Below are 16635 nucleotides of genomic sequence, written 5' to 3'. Positions count from 1 at the left end.
AACGTCAAAGAAATGAGGGTTGCGGTCTCCAACGAAATCTGAACGGAATCACAACTGTTCTTTTGCCGTCACAAAATTTTCAACATGTTGAAAATTTGCCGACGAACGCGACGAATAATTGCGGCCGTCTGCGGTCGCTAACGGATTCGTCAGCGACAACTAACGGCAGCACACGGTGAGTGGCGGTAAATTCAAAATTGCAATTCGCAGCTTAACGTCGCTTGCCGTTCACCCCTATTCGTCACTGTGTGACCAGGCCTTTAGGAATATTGTATCCTAGCAGAGTCGTGTCTTCAGCTGCTTCGTGGGGTACACCTAAAGGAACAATAGACGCATAACGTTGCACCTCCATGATTGTGGCTTCAGTTAGCGGTAAATGATCGTCAAGCCGTGGAAGACGATTTCTGCCCACAATATAATCAATTTCGCGCTGTATACGAGACTGGATTTCCGGATACGCCGCCATTAGAAGTAGACTCCATCGAAGACTGGTACCTGATGTCTCAGTACCCGCAGCGAACAACTGAGCAACTGTTTGATATAAACTTGCGTCAGAGATTAACAATTGCTCGGTTCTAATGTTATTGTTATTACCCTTTTTTAGTTCTGATATGTAGACATCGATATAGTCCCGTAATTTGCTATCATTAAACGTCTCCATGTGGTTGTTCACAATATTATTAATGAAATCTCCCAATTCAGCATCGATTTGCAGTATAATATGTTTGGGCTGAAAATAAGAAAATATCGAAATAAACATCAAGAGCGCCCCTTGTCCAGCTATTTTGAATTGCTTATCTAAAATTGTTATAATACGTCGAAAATCGTCATCCGAATAATCAAATCTTTTGCCGAAAACAACCGAGCACATGATATTGGACACGGAGTTCTGAAGGTTCGCAGCTGGATCAAATGGTTTGTCCCCATTACGATCAAATTCTTGAAGAAGGAAGACTGTCTCTTCGGCAATTTTGTCTTGGAAACTGGATTTTCCTATGCCGAATTGTCGAAATTGGTGCAAAGTGAATCGTCGTTGATATTGCCATAGTTTGCCGGACCCGCACAATACACCTAGAAGATACAAAAACATTTTAAGTTGTTAAGTTAAGGGAAGGGGTATGAACGATTGGGCAGTATTTATTGTGGGACATTAGAGCACATCAGACATATCGAATTGCATTCTGAATACGAAGAATGTCCTTCTGATATCAAATAATTTTGATTTTTGAAATTCGCAACGTAATACATATTTTATGGCAAATCATTAAAAATTGATATTTTACAGTACTCGAAGTAAACTTTATAAATCTGATGATTTATATTTGAAATGTATGTAGATGGGATGAAAAGCCGAAGATTAATTAAAAATTTTGACCTTTCGTATTGAAGATATGGATTGTTTCTCAAAACACCAAAAAAAATAGGTCTTTTTGGGAAAAAATCCATATCTTCAATATGAAAGGTCAAAATTTTCAATTGATCGTCGGCTTTTGCTCCCAGATGCACTTTAAGAATATATCATTAAATTGATAAAATCTACTTCGAGGACTGTTATATCTCAAAAATGTGAAAAATATTAAATTTTATTAATTTGTCATAAAATTTGTATTATAAAATGAAAATTATTTGATATCAGAAAGACATTCTTCGTATTTAGAATGCAATTCGATATGTCTGATGTGCTCTCATGTCCCAAGAAAAAATACTGTCGAAACGCTCATTCCAGTTCCCTTAATGATACTTAAATTTCTAATTGAGACATCGGAAGTGCGGTAATTTTACGTGCGGTAATTTTTACCAAAATTTCCGTATTAGCGGCTCGTCCTCAAACACCTATCATTTAAGATAGTCTTTGTTGACTTTTTGTCTACTGTGAATAAACAAACAGGACAATGATAGACTTCGGCTGCATTTAAAGAGGAAGCCTCACCAGAACAGTTCTTCTTGGTATAACCAAACCTGCCTGGTTATCAATTTAATCAGTGACAATTGACAAGTGACTTAGCTAATGCATAATGTTTATAACAGGCCAGGGTCATTTGTTTAGCAGCATTTTACTAACATGATCAAGGACATTTCACTCCAAGCAGGTTTGGTTAACCACGGAAGAACTGCTCTGGCGGGGCTTACTTTTTAATTACTCAATCCCGAGCATTATTGAGGAACGCCGGTAACTACACACACTAAAGTATTGCAAGTGTTCCAAAGATTATAAGTGTTCCAAAGATTCGAGATCTTCGACTGCAATGATAGGTTTCGTGAATAGCGTACAAGTGATTGTTATTCATGTCATGATGGTGGTGGAACTGTCCTGGATATAATTAAAGTCGTTCAAATATTTTGCGACTGCCACGTAACATTATTATTGCAGTTTTAAGATTTTTAGTCTTTTTCGGTCTTACAATATCGGGAATATTTCCGTCTTCTTTCCATGTCAGTTTCTTCTGACTGCCTTTCTGTTCAACTTTCAAACTTTACCTTGATACAATTTTAATGTCCAAGCCAAATAAACCTTTTGGCTCCTACACTTTAGCCTTCCGGATAGTCTATGAATCAAAAGCCTCACTCGCTCTGCATTAGACAATTTCTTGGACTTCAGCCATTTTAAGGTCTCATAAACCCAAGTATTTTTAATTCGCTCTGTGACTGGGCTAGTATTATCTGTTTCATGGGAAGAATCTTGACATATTATTACGTAATGTAGAATTGATAGAAGTCGACTGAGTGTTTACACATTTTAACAGAAACCCTTTATTTTAGAGATGCTGTAATACTTATGTTTAATGTGTGTAATAAACTTATATCTACTAATAAGTTGTTACACGAGTGTTCATCATTAAATGAGTACTTAATAATGACAAAATTATATTCGTAAGAAATCATGAGGGGGAACTATACTGTTACCGTACCCATCTCAAGTTGAGAGTGACGCCACGTTGGATTTTGAAATTAGGCAAGGTCGGTGATTTTCAGATTTCCTACAATAATCAAACTATCAAAGCTCAAACGTCCATCAAATACTTGGGAGTGACACTTGACCAATACCTCTATGGAGACATTATGGTTAGCTCTATAATTAACAAAGTTGCTGGCAAACTCAAATTTCTTACAGACATGTTCAATATCTCAATCAGAATTTACGGAAAAATCTCTGCTCTGCTCTTTTACAATGCCATATAGACTATTGTTGCACATCATGGTATTCAGGCCTTAACAAGCACTATCAACGCAAATTACAGATTATCCAAAATAAAATGGCTCGTTTCATTCTCAACTTGTCTCCCAGAGAGCATATTGGTCAGGTACCCTTGGATTCCATTAAGCTTTTGAAAATCCACGATAGAGTCAAACAACTCCGACTCAATCACATGTTCAATGTTTTCTATGCAATGGGTCCCACTTACTTTGATCAGTTTTTCACTAAAACCACTGTCACTCACACTCACCGTACCAGATCTAGCTCACATAATTTCCATGTCCCTAGAGTCAGTGCCCAGCAAACACAAAAACGTTTTAAAAACGTTTTAAATAAGTTATATTTTGGCGTTTGGTTTAGGTAAAAACGTTTTAATAACATTAAAATGTCGGGTTATATGAAGGTCATGATAACGTTTTAAAACGTTTTGTATGAAAACACACTACAACAATATTTTTTTAATGTTTTCAAAAAATGTTATTGTAAACTATTTTTGTAAACATTTTTGCCAAATATTGTGTCAATACTAAAATAACATTATGTCAAAATGTTTGAACCCAGCAAACACAGAAATGTTCTTAAAATGTTTTTTTCAAAACCTTTTAATAACATTTAAATGTCGGGTTATATCGTTATGAATACGGCAGACGGCCGAATCCGGATTCGTCTTTTGGTAAATTTATTTTACGAATGCATTACATTTGAATTACAGAACAAGGGATCAATGATGTACATGATAGAGGGCAGCATATCAATTTTTTAACGGAGACCAGATGATAACAGCATAATAAGTAATCAAAAGAGGGCGGCATACAGGGTTAGTTGACGGTGCATCACAGTACGGTCACCGACGGCAACCGTTAAAAATCGATATGCTGCCCTCTATAGGTATAGCATCGATCCCTTGTTCTCGAATTCAAATGTAATGCATGTGTAAAATGAATTTACCAAAAGCCGAATCCGGATTCGGCCGTCTGCCGTATTCATAACGATATAAAGGTCATGTAAACGTTTTTAAAACGTTATTGAAAATATTTTGGGCAAACAATTTTCGCAAAATATTTTTTCAACCCGAAAATAACATTCTGTTTTGAATGTTTTGTATTAAGATTTCAAGAATGTTTTTGGAATGTTATCAAAACGATTTTATACCCTTTATATAACCCGACATTTAAACGTTTTCTGTAAAACATTTTTGTTTTGCTGAGCAGTAGATTATCAAAAAATGTTTTTAAGTTTATGAAAACGTTTTATACTCTTAATATACCCTTTATATAACCCGACATTTAAACGTTTTCTGACAATCTTTTATAATAATAATAATAATAATAAATAAAATTTATAAAGCGCCTTATAATGTAAAAACAAGCTCAAAGCGCTGAACAAGCTTAAAAACCATTAAAATATACCATAGATTTACATGAGAACAACATATTAAACAAAATTAAAAGTTAACTACAAGATTAAAATGCACTTAATTTACACTTAAATAGATTTACCAATGAAACATGTTAAGAATCAATAAAAGTCAATAATATACAAATTATTCATGAACAACTTTAAAAAACATACAATTGCAGAAAAGATATTAGCACGGAGAAATCACACAGCGATGCAATCGCAATAGCAGCGCCAAAAGTATGGTGTGGGTAGCTAACAAGAACTAAACAGGTGTGTCTTTAAGTCCTTTTTGAAAGTGTTTAAGTTCTTGTTAGCACGTAATGTAGATGGCATACCGTTCCATACCTTTGGCGCTGCCATTGCAAAAGCCCGTTCACCATAGAATTTAGTTTTGGGGATCTTTGGTGGGCATAAAAGAACTTCTGAAGCCGATCTCAGGGACCTCCGTGGCTTGCGCTCTTTCACGAGGTCTAATAAATACACCGGAGCTAACCCGTGCAGTGCCTTGAAAGTGAGCAAAGCGATCTTATACACAATACGCTGTTGCACGGGCAGCCAATGGAGGTCTCTAAGAACAGGCTTCATATGTTCTCGCTTTCCGCATTTGGTTACAAGTCGTGCCGCGGAATTCTGAACTCTTTGTAATTTCGCGAGTTGATATTCCTGAAGACCGTACAGCAATGCGTTACACGAGTCTAGCCGAGAAGAAACAAATGCATGGACGAGGCGTTCCACAGACTCCTTGTCAAGATAACGGCGAAGTTGTCCAATCCGGTAAATGGCAAATGATGCAGCTCGAACGACGCTATTTACGTGATCTTTCATGTCCAAGGAACCATCAAATAGTACACCAAGACTTTTTGCTACTCGCGATGTCTCAAGTTCAGACGTGCCGATGGTGATTTTCGGGAAAGACGGTGTTTTCACGAATTTGGAACTAATGTGAATCACCTCCGTCTTGGAGTCATTCAACACCAGTCTGTTCACAGCAGTCCATGTCTTGATGTCACGGAGACAGCGCTCCAGCCGCGGGATGACAGATTCGCGTTCGCTTGGATGGAGAAGCAGGTATAGTTGCGTGTCATCCGCATAAGTCATAAAATTGATGTCATGTGCATCAATGACATCACCAAGAGGAGCAGAGAACAGTGTGAATAGAAGTGGACCATTTACCGATCCTTGAGGGACACCTTCGTCGAGACAGGTACTATCAGATGTCTCACCCTTTATGACAACTGTTTGATATCTGTTCTTCAGATATGACTCGTACCACTTGAGTGCTGTTCCACGTATACCATATCTCTTACGTAGACGTTCGAGCAAAGCATGATGGGAAAGCGTGTCAAACGCTGCAGAGAAATCAAGTAAGATTAGAACAGCCTCGAGGTGTTTGTCTGCAGCTAGAAGGATATCATTATGGATTCTTGTGAGAGCAGTTTCTGTCGAGTGGTATTTCCGGTAAGCCGACTGGTTAGATGCATACAGATTATTGTTCACGAGATATTCTGTCAATTGGGTAGCCGATACACGCTCAATTGTCTTTGATAGGAACTTAAGATTTGAGATCGGCCGATAGTTTTTCATATCGTTTCTGTCACAGTTGGCTTTCTTTACCAGGGGAGTAACTTGCGCTACTTTCAGAGATGGGGGCATCAGACCAGAGAGCAGTGAAGAGTTTATGATGTTAGTCAAATGCGGTAGGAGTGGATCCAAGCATTTCTTCAGCAGATCTGTAGGGAGTGGATCCAAGGGGCAAGATTTTGTTGCCGATTTCAGCACAATCTGATGGACTTCCTCAGGTGACACTTCGCGAAACGCAGTGAATGTACTCTCACATGACTCAGACAAAGTGATGGACAACTCAGGAGGATCAATGTTGTCAAGCTTATCCAGGAGTTTACACACTTTCTCCTTGAAATAATGTGCAAAGTTGTTTGCGAGATCCGTGCGACATGAATGATCCGGCAGAACAGTAGATGTAGTTGATTTGCTGAGTTTGTCAACAATCTTGAACAGCTGTCGATCATCACATGCGGCGATTTTAGCACGATGGTATTCACACTTTGCATCCTCAACTTTCTTGCGATGGTCTTTGCAGTACTGAGTATATACTTGGCGATCAACTTCTAGCCCAGTCTTTAACCACTTCCGCTCATATCGCCGCTTTATACGTTTTGACTCACGCAGGTTCTTATCAAACCACGGCGAATTCGGTCTATGCACGATGGTCCGTGTTTTCATAGGAGCATGAATATCTACCAGGCCAGACAAAATGGATTCATATTGATCAACGAGAATTGAAGGATCGTCAAATGCGTCTTGAGAAGCATTACCGAGCATGTGGGAGGATGTCACTATGTCTCTCTTGAAACTGTTCACATCTATGGCGCGAAAATTACGCGATCGGACTTCCACTTTTACCTGAGCAGGTTCTTGAATATCCAGAAGACATTTGATGGCTTTTGTGATCTGAAGGTAAGCCATGTACAACAGTCACATCAGAAACAAGTTCATCGGACACTCGCGAGATGAAAAGGTCCAAAAGTATGGCCACTACGGTGTGTTGCTTCCTGGACGTGTTGACGAAGTCCGGAAGAATCCAAAAGATCCAAGAACCTAATCGCATCTCGATCAGACGCATCATCAACGTGAAAGTTTAAATCACCGGTGATTAAAAGCCGACCGGGGACGATGGTAAGTAACTCAAGAAGCTGTGGAAACTCACTCATAAACAGTTTTACTGTCAACTTATTTTCCTTTGATGGTGGTGGGCGGTAGATGGTTATAAGTCTGAGTGAGGAGGATCCACTTGATAACGAAGTATCCATGTATTCAAATGACTGGAAATTCTGCGTTTCATTGAGCCTCACATTGAATCCTTTATGTACTACCAGACAGATTCCACCTCCTCTTTGGTTGTTTGGACGAGGAGCATGGTACACAACAAAATGTGGCAATGTGTTAATAATGTCAGCGAGAGGAATGTCGTCTCGACCATCGCCACGTAGCCAGGATTCTGTCGTCGCCAAGATCTGCACATTCTCATCGACAATCAGATCACAAGTAGAGGTAGTTTTCTTGTTGATGGAACGTGCATTCCATGACGCAAGACAAGCTTTTGCCTTTGGTAACTGTTTTTGGCAACAATTGGAGCAGTAGGTAATTCAACAAGATAGCGTCCACTTGATAAAGACAGTTTCTTTTCAGTAGGTGTAGTTGAATTTTTGGGCGTAATACGAACTTCGATCGGCCGTTGTTTCCTTTTACCACCACGGCAGCCACGCCGTGTCTTTCTGGCAATACCGAGGATAGTCAGCGTATTCCACACGAACGGATCGATCGGGCGATCGAAGGATTTTGAATGTTGTTTATCACACCTTTGATTTAGTTCGATCAGAGTGTCTTCACTGTAAAATCGAGGAGGCATCATGAAAATTGTTTAAGTACAATATAACCAGTCAATGTACAAGTATAAACTTTGGTTCCGAATTTGTATGCCTACTACGCCGAGTCATAACAGAACAGAATATATATAATGAGTTAAATATACAAAAACACAATCCAAATGTCAAATATATTGCAGCGATCGGATGCAGAAATGTACTCACAATATACAGCTGAGTGATAAAAGCAATAAAACGTCCAGGAAAAAGTTTAATTTAAGAAAATTCTCAGAGAGCCAAGTGACATGCAGCCTCCTGAAGATGGCGCTATCAACCTTTTGCGAATGATGTCGAAAACGTTTTGTGTTTGCTGGGTGGCCTTGCTTCCAACTCCTTCTTTTATCAGGGTACCCTTGACTGGAATTCTTTACCTATTCACATCAGGTCTATCACCAACAAGAATTCCTTCAAATCCCATGTCAAAACCCATTTATCTTCAACCTCAATGAACCAGGAAATGGCTGAATATGTTTAACTTATTTCTCTTTTATCCCTCTTTTGTGGCTCTGTTTTCATCTCCTTTTTGCAGGCACCTTTTCTTTTTGGACCCCATTGGAAATAAGTTGGCATATTTAGCCAGCTTTATGGGTTATCCTGGCTCATTGACTTGGTTGTGTGTTTCTTGTGATGATGATTGATTGCATATTTGTTATTTTCTGTATTGTTGTCAATTTTGCCAAATAAATAATTAATAAATAAATAAATAAATAGAAGTGGCAGACTCGAATCAGTGCGTTTACACGGTATCATCCCCAGCGTACTGACAAATCGAACTTCTTCGCGTGTGTATACGCCCAGAGGGATTAGATTAGCGCGCGAGATTCGAATCTGCCACTACGAAATCCAACATGGCGTCACTCTCAACTTGAGACGAGACAAAGTATAGGGTCACATCGGGTATATTCGCTCTGTCGGGTAATTTCGCTCTAATTTGTTAAAATAGACTTAAATCTATATTGCGCATGCGTAACTATTTTCATCAGAACATGGAACACCTTCTGACGTCTTGTTTAGCTGTGCGTAAAAAGGGTGATAACATTATGTTGATAACAGCTACTTTTTTAATTTAGAGCGTTACGAATATACCCGACAAAGTTTTAACCAGCAAAACCAGTATATTTGCGTTAGTTATTTGATATCATAGAAACGACATTTATGCAAGTGAAACTAAAACTAACTTACAAAATCAATTGGTCGGTATATAGAGAATTGTGTTCTGTGTATTTCAATACCTCATTCGCTGCGATACGCCTTTGTTTTCCTAACTAATAGCAATTTGAATGAGAAATTTGTCGCTTTTGAAACTCGACCATTTGTCATTCAAATGAGTATAGCTTAATGCAATACATTTGTAAATTTGCAATTATCATATTGTTTTAAGTGTTGAGATACTTTTTATGCACAGTATACAAAATGTACATGGTATACATTAGTCTATATCAAGCGATACTAAAATAATATAGGCTGTGACCATTTCATGGTTCAGCAAAAACTCACCTAAGCAAACTTCAGGCACAATATTCATCGTCGGTCTATCATTTAGACGCGGGTTCTTAAAAGCTTCCCTTGCCGCCTCATCGCCACTGACTATCACCACCAGCTTCCTGCCCATATAGAGACTGTAAACATTACCATATTTGGCAGAAAGTTGGGAAAATATACGGAACGGCTGCATCCTTCTATAGTAAAGACTCACACCTAAGTTTGGAAGATATCCAAGAATTGGAAATCCAATCGGACCTGGTGGAAGATTGACCGGGTGCCACACCCAAATGAGCCACGCTACGGCTAGAAATATGATCGCGATAACGAACTCCATTTGGACGTTTAGAAGCCATGAAATTGCCATATTTTTTCAAAGAAATTGAATGTGTAGGCCTATTGTGTAGACCTATAAACTTGTACTTATTTTGTGTTGTATAGCTGCATGTAGACGTGTGCAGCGTTAAACAATGAACATGTTGAATGTGGAGAATATCAAGTGTTCAGACAGGTTATATATGAATGAAACCTTTGACGTTGATATTAAAGGTGTATGCCTTCAACAAAGATTTTTTAAAGAAACCGATAGACAGGAACTTGTCAATCTTTGCACATTTTTTAATGAAAATATTTGGAACCAAATATTATCGTTGATTCAATTCCACGGTTTTGTTGTTTATTATGTTACCATTATTATTGTTCACGGTGTTTTCATTTATGGTTTTGTTTTGTTTTCTTCCTTTTGCTTTTTCAGCTTAGTTGCATATTCATTGCTTTAATCTAAGTTTTATCCACAGAGGAGAAAAAAACAGAGAGCGTACCACAAGTCTCCGCATCATCCGATAATGAGGGCCGATTGTTCCATGAAATGCGACAGGCAGGCGAGACTGCTACGCAATTACTGCGTATTTTCACGGTTTATCGCGTAATCGCGAAAGTACGCAACGCTCTATCGCGTATACGCGAAGGCACGCAGCGCTGGCGTGATTGTTAGACACGGCACGATCGAACAATCGGCCCTCATGAAGTTAAGTCTACATAGCTTTAGCACAACCAGTAATTACTACACAAAAACCCAAATCCGAATGCGTGCTATAATTGAAGACCGAACTAAAAAAGACTAGTTTGCGTCTGACGTCCTGTCAACCAGACAAAAAATGCCCTACTGCGCAGGTCAGCAACCAATCACAACGCGCCGTTGCCCTGACGTCAGACGCAAACTAGTCTTTTTAATTCGGTCTTCAATAATATGGTTTACACGTACTGTGGTTGAATGCGTATTCGACCTCTCTCTGCGCAGTGGTAGAGACATTTTGGATACAGCATAAAGCCGAATAGCTGTTAAAACGCGTTTTGAGGGATACATCGCTTTATTTCAGAACATGCAAGTATTACCAATAATTCGTGTACATTCACTTCTATAATATACATTTCAAATGAATGTTCACGAATGTTCTAAATTTTTAGAAGGACCAATGGAATGGTACCAATATTTTCAAACGCCGTTTACTCAGAACAGCAATTTTGGGTATTCGACATTCTGCCGTGTTCATATCGATATACACGGGGACTTTGACTGGTGATACGCTCTCTGTTTTCTTTCTCCTCTGTGGTTTTATCATATCATTCTAAATTATTGATTATTTTTATTAGAATTACGAATACAGGTGGGAGTAACAATGTTGACCTTAGCACGTGGTTTGACGTCATTTTTCTACCATATTGAAACCTAGAGGCGGGGCCAGGGTTTCAGGGAGCATGCTCATGATATCTAACACAATTTTTCACGTCCCGCAAACACGACTCTATTTGGTAATTCTTTGGGCAGCCGAGGAGGTACCCCAGAAAAATGTTGCAAAATGTTGATCTTAACATGTGGTTTGACGTCATTATTTCTACTATGAGCCAGGTTTTAAAAGGGATATGCTCATGATATATTCCCACTCGCTTCCCTAGCCTATTTTGTAATTCTTTGAGCAGTCCAAGAAGGTACCCCAGAAAAATGTTGCAAAAAGTTTGTCAAAAAAGCCTAGAAATCGGCAATTATTTTTTCGCTTTTTAGAGGAAGGTCGAGTCACCAAATCACTTTCCCTGGATCTGCCCTTGGTGAAATCCCGCCCCGGGGAGTCACTCCCATTGTGGCCTGTACACCATCCGCGATAATCAACTTTTGAAAAGCACCCTAAACAAGGATTTAACCTTGGCTAAAACAATACCCTAAACAGGGATTTTATTCCTTGCATCAAATTTCATACCCTAAATTTCATTTCCGCGTATTAGCAATTGCAGTTTTGCTACCCGATTCCCCAATATTTCATGTTTTTGACACCCTAAACGCGTTACTCGCGGATCGTGCCTACCCACGAAAAACTACCCTTTTACGCGTTTTCATTATCGCGGATGGTGTACAGGCCACAATGGGAGTGACCCCCAGGTGAAACCTATTAATAATCACCCTTAGTGGTTTTGTGGTGAAGAGAAAGGTGACATCAGATATCACTAACCAGCCTCTTCAATAATATACGCCTTCTTTATTAATAAGTTTGAAACCGAGTAATAACTGCATCCAATACTTTTTACATTTAAAGTTAATATTACACTTTGCAGTAACTAGATGCTTCATTATCTATTGTATTACAAAGCAGATTCAAATAGAAAGCAAATTTATACTGGCGTCTTCAGCGAATGTTATTGCTCTGAAGATTTTTGTTGCTAGTGATGTAGTACTAGGACACCTCCGATGACGTCACAGATGTTGATGACGTCAAACTTGAAGATCCTGGTACTACATCACTAGCAACAACAATCTTCAGAGCAATAACATCCGCTGAAGACGCCGGTTGACACGGTGAAAGCGCTCCGGTGAGTGTACCAAATTTGAGCAGCGTAGAAGTATAAATTTGCTTTCTAATTACGTTTACCGCTACGTATGAAGCTGTATGAATGTACATCATATTAGATTCAAATAGATTTTTTTATTGATGAAATATATGCTGAATTACAATAGACCTACTTTTTTGGGTTCATATAATAGTGTTATTGCCATGGGAAAAGTTGACATCATTATAAAACAGGTATGCCGATAACTGTATCATATTTAAAACAGATTGCAATACAATGCATAACAATGTTCCAACCATAGTCAAGACAAGAACTGAAATTATATGCGATGCGGTAAGAATGTTTCACACACAGTGGCAAATCATCGTGGGTAATCACAAATTATATTAATAGCCTTTACTTGACCATGTGCCAGGGTTGGCAATGTAGGACATACTACAATAACGTGATACTAGTAAATAGAATTCTATTAATTCTGATGGCATTTGTGCTTTTTCAGTGCTTGTTACATTGAACTAGCTACTCCCGCTTAGTGGCTACAATTTGAAAAGGTTTTGGCACATTTGATGCTCCTAGACTACTTTCCAGGTTCACTTTGTCACAACCCTCTGGCAACTTGAACGTGAATTGATGAAGTAGATGAGAGAAGATCACAGAGAGTTCCATCTTCGCTAGATGTTCACCGAGGCACTTACGGCTTCCTGAAATTACAAATATTACAAAAACCTGTTAGTTTCCCCGTCAGTTTCCTTGTCCTCCGAAAGACGATGTACTCTCATGGTTCATTTACTTAATTCTAAACGCACTATTAGTAGAGCGGGAATCTGCATTTAACCTACAAATATTGCAAATAAAATTCAGACTTTTCACATTTGACAAAATATTATCTTCTGAATGAATCATTAGTGACCGTCAGAAATAAGTTCTGCTACCAGAACACGACAAAAAATCCCTGCCATCACCCATGCATGCTACCAAACCCTAAAATCTAATTTAGTTGTTATCATTTGAATTGCAAGTATTCTATTATATATGCACCTCAACGTACAGCCTGTTGCAGACATAACTTTCGAATTAATTTAGTTTTGAAGAAACTTAAGTTCGAATGGTAAAGTATTTTAAAAATTTGAAAATGGCACATATTGCTGAGGACGATAAACTTTACCATCTTTGTCCAAAAACCTTTCAGGTCTGAATTGCTCAGGATTTGGCCAGACTTCCGGATCATGATGAATCGCCCAGATGTTACAAAGAATTAGAGCACCTTTAGGAATATTGTATCCTAGCAGAGTCGTGTCTTCAGCTGCTTCGTGGGGTACACCTAAAGGAACAATAGACGCATAACGTTGCACCTCCATGATTGTGGCTTCAGTTAGCGGTAAATGATCGTCAAGCCGTGGAAGACGATTTCTGCCCACAATATAATCAATTTCGCGCTGTATACGAGACTGGATTTCCGGATACGCCGCCATTAGAAGTAGACTCCATCGAAGACTGGTACCTGATGTCTCAGTACCCGCAGCGAACAACTGAGCAACTGTTTGATATAAACTTGCGTCAGAGATTAACAATTGCTCGGTTCTAATGTTATTGTTATTACCCTTTTTTAGTTCTGATATGTAGACATCGATATAGTCCCGTAATTTGCTATCATTAAACGTCTCCATGTGGTTGTTCACAATATTATTAATGAAATCTCGCAATTCAGCATCGATTTGCAGTATAATATGTTTGGGCTGAAAATAAGAAAATATCGAAATAAACATCAAGAGCGCCCCTTGTCCAGCTATTTTGAATTGCTTATCTAAAATTGTTATAATACGTCGAAAATCGTCATCCGAATAATCAAATCTTTTGCCGAAAACAACCGAGCACATAATATTGGACACGGAGTTCTGAAGGTACGCAGCTGGATCAAATGGTTTGTCCCCATTACGATCAAATTCTTGAAGAAGGAAGACTGTCTCTTCGGCAATTTTGTCTTGGAAACTGGATTTTCCTATGCCGAATTGTCGAAATTGGTGCAAAGTGAATCGTCGTTGATATTGCCATAGTTTGCCGGACCCGCACAATACACCTAGAAGATACAAAAACATTTTAAGTTGTTAAGTTAAGGGAAGGGGTATGAACGATTGGGCAGTATTTATTGTGGGGCATTAGAGCACATCAGACATATCGAATTGCATTCTGAATACGAAGAATGTCCTTCTGATATCAAATAATTTTGATTTTTTGAAATTCGCAACGTAATACATATTTTATGGCAAATCATTAAAAATTGATATTTTACAGTACTCGAAGTAAACTTTATAAATCTGATGATTTATATTTGAAATGTATGTAGATGGGATGAAAAGCCGAAGATTAATTGAAAATTGTGACCTTTCGTATTGAAGATATGGATTGTTTCTCAAAACACCAAAAAAAAATAGGTCTTTTTGGGAAAAAATCCATATCTTCAATATGAAAGGTCAAAATTTTCAATTGATCGTCGGCTTTTGCTCCCAGATGCACTTTAAGAATATATCATTAAATTTATAAAATTTACTTCGAGGACTGTTATATCTCAAAAATGTGAAAAATATTAAATTTTATTAATTTGTCATAAAATTTGTATTATAAAATGAAAATTATTTGATATCAGAAAGACATTCTTCGTATTTAGAATGCAATTCGATATGTCTGATGTGCTCTCATGTCCCAAGAAAAAATACTGTCGAAACGCTCATTTCAGTTCCCTTAATGATACTTTAATTTCTAATTGAGACATCGGAAGTGCGGTAATTTTACGTGCGGTAATTTTTACCAAAATTTCCGTATTAGCGGCTCGTCTTCAAACACCTATCATTTAAGATAGTCTTTGTTGACTTTTTTGTCTACTGTGAATAAACAAACAGGACAATGATAGACTTCGGCTGCATTTAAAGAGGAAGCCTCACCAGAACAGTTCTTCTTGGTATAACCAAACCTGCCTGGTTATCAATTTAATCAGTGACAATTGACAAGTGACTTAGCTAATGCATAATGTTTATAACAGGCCAGGGTCATTTGTTTAGCAGCATTTTACTAACATGATCAAGGACATTTCACTCCAAGCAGGTTTGGTTAACCACGGAAGAACTGCTCTGGCGGGGCTTACTTTTTAATTACTCAATCCCGAGCATTATTGAGGAACACCGGTAACTACACACACTAAAGTATTGCAAGTGAAGATTATAAGTGTTCCAAAGATTCGAGATCTTCGACTGCAATGATAGGTTTCGTGAATAGCGCACAAGTGATTGTTATTCATGTCATGATGGTGGTGGAACTGTCCTGGACATAATTAAAGTCGTTCAAATATTTTGCGACTGCCACGTAACCTTATTATTGCAGTTTAAGATTTTCAGTCTTTTTCGGTCTTACAATATCTGGAACACTTCCGTCTTCTTTCCATGTCGGTTTCTTCTGACTGACTATTCTGTTCAACTTTCAAACGTTACCTTGATACAATTTTAATATCGCAGCCAAATATACCTTTTAGCTCCTACACTGTAGCCTTCCGGATAGTCTATGAATCAAAAGCCTCACTATCTCTGCATTAGACAATTTCTTAGACTTTCGCCATTTTAAAGTCTCATAAACCCAAGTATTTTAATTTGCTCTGTGGCTGGGCTAGTATTATCTGTTTCATGGGAAGAATCTTGACATAATATTACATAATGTAGAATTGATAGAAGTATGAGTATTTACACATTTTTATTTTAGAGATACTATAATACTTATGTTTAGTGTGTGTAATAAACGTATATCTACTAATAAGTTGTCACACGAGTGTTCATGTTCATCATAAAATGAGTGCTTATTATTATTTTCGTAAGAAATCATGAGGGGGACTATAATGTGCCTCATCTCAAGTTGAGAGTGACGCCACGTTGGATTTTGAAGTGGCAGACTCGATTCAGTGCCTTTACGCGATTTCATCGCCAGCGTACTGACAAATCGAACTTCTTCGCGTGTGTATACGCCCAGATGGATTAGATTAGCGCGTGAGATTCGAATCTGCCACTACGAAATCCAACATGGCGTCACTCTCAACTTGAGACGAGACAAAGTATAGGGTCAAATCGGGTATATTCGCTCTGTCGGGTAATTTAGAGCGTAACGAATTTACCAGTTTTAACCAGCAAAACCAGTATATTTGCGTTAGTTATTTGATATTATAGAAACGAGATTTATGCAAGTGAAACTAAAACTAACTTACAAAATAAATTGGTCGATAGATAGAGAATT

At 38.2% G+C, this 16635-nt stretch overlaps 1 pseudogene; it reads right to left on the bottom strand.

Moving 5' to 3' along the window:
* Positions 1-241: 241 nt before the first annotated feature.
* Positions 242-661, bottom strand: LOC140142991 (cytochrome P450 2J2 pseudogene; annotated as a pseudogene).
* Positions 662-16635: the final 15974 nt, after the last annotated feature.

Source organism: Amphiura filiformis, chromosome 20 (genome assembly GCF_039555335.1).
Source record: "Amphiura filiformis chromosome 20, Afil_fr2py, whole genome shotgun sequence".
NCBI lineage: Eukaryota > Metazoa > Echinodermata > Ophiuroidea > Amphilepidida > Amphiuridae > Amphiura > Amphiura filiformis.
This window is presented reverse-complemented; position numbering and strand designations above follow the sequence as displayed.